A 1,044-nucleotide genomic window follows, 5' to 3' on the forward strand; every position below is an offset into this window, starting at 1 on the left:
CACCTCAGAGCAGAAGATAAGATCTATGATATGTGTAGCTGACCGGCTGGGTCCTGATGTGAGACTGATGTGAGACAGAGAGAAAGAAAAGTTTCCTCTTAAAGTGAAAAACACCCCCTCAAGCAGAGCAGACACATGATCAGCCCACAAGCAGCCATTGACGCCCTGAAATGAGGTCAGCTCCACCCAAACCTGCTCCATCAGACTTGATCTCAAATGGTCATGTGCCAATGCTATCATTTGCATTAATTCATGTTTTAAAGGTCAATATTATGTTCAATCTTGTTTTGAGGGTGTGAATAGAGAAGCTTATTCCTTAATTGTATTTGGCATGTGTTTGCTTGTTTAATAGGCCAGGCCTTGTGTAATAGGCCAGGCCCCAGCTGTGGTAACCTTCTATGTTATAACACTCCAACATGTTGTCGCCCTCCATGTTGCCTTCCACAAACCTGGGGTTGATTTGTTCTCTACAAACTGTGTGGAAAGTGGAGCTGTGGAGATTCCAGACGGCTCTAAAAATGGGTAATGTGAGTCACAGCTCTGAGGAATGCCCTTATTTGCGTGTGTGTTTGTTAGAGCATGCCCCTCTTTATATCACCACAGAGAGCACGCCTCTTATATATCCAGCCCAACTGTTGCGTAACCTAACCACTATTTTCCATCTCTCTGCTACAAAACCCTGGGCTGCATTTTCATTTCAAAACGTTGTCCCCTCCTCTCTGTCCTGTTTCACTCCCCTTTGTAGATCTGAGAAGGCAGGCTAGGTGTAAGCATTGGCCCCACCTAGTGTCTGCCATATTGCTTTTATTCACAGCATACCTATTAGATCTTTGAAGTGGAGTGAGCTTGGGCAGAAGGGAAAATACACATTTTTGGAATGAAATGCAGCCCTGCTTGTTGTCATCACTATACAATCTCAGATATGTGCGTTACAATAGTGCTGTAAGAAAAGTGAAGACAGCTTGTTTGGCTCTAGCAGTACTACTATTACTATGCCTGCTCTAGAAGTTCTACTATTAGTATGCCTGCTCTAGCAGTACTACT

At 44.0% G+C, this 1,044-nt stretch overlaps 1 protein-coding gene across 1 annotated transcript in view; it reads right to left on the reverse strand.

Annotated features, from left to right (window-relative positions):
* Positions 1 to 71, reverse strand: part of LOC139401014 (protein S100-A5-like) — a 2,923-nt gene extending 2,852 nt beyond the window's left edge. The window contains exon 1 of the mRNA XM_071145539.1: positions 4 to 71. The gene's annotated coding sequence lies outside the window, so the exon portion shown is untranslated. The remainder of the gene's footprint in view (positions 1 to 3) is intronic.
* Positions 72 to 1,044: the final 973 nt, after the last annotated feature.

The sequence above is a fragment of the Oncorhynchus clarkii genome, unplaced genomic scaffold (genome assembly GCF_045791955.1).
Source record: "Oncorhynchus clarkii lewisi isolate Uvic-CL-2024 unplaced genomic scaffold, UVic_Ocla_1.0 unplaced_contig_3104_pilon_pilon, whole genome shotgun sequence".
In the NCBI taxonomy this organism is placed as follows: domain Eukaryota; kingdom Metazoa; phylum Chordata; class Actinopteri; order Salmoniformes; family Salmonidae; genus Oncorhynchus; species Oncorhynchus clarkii.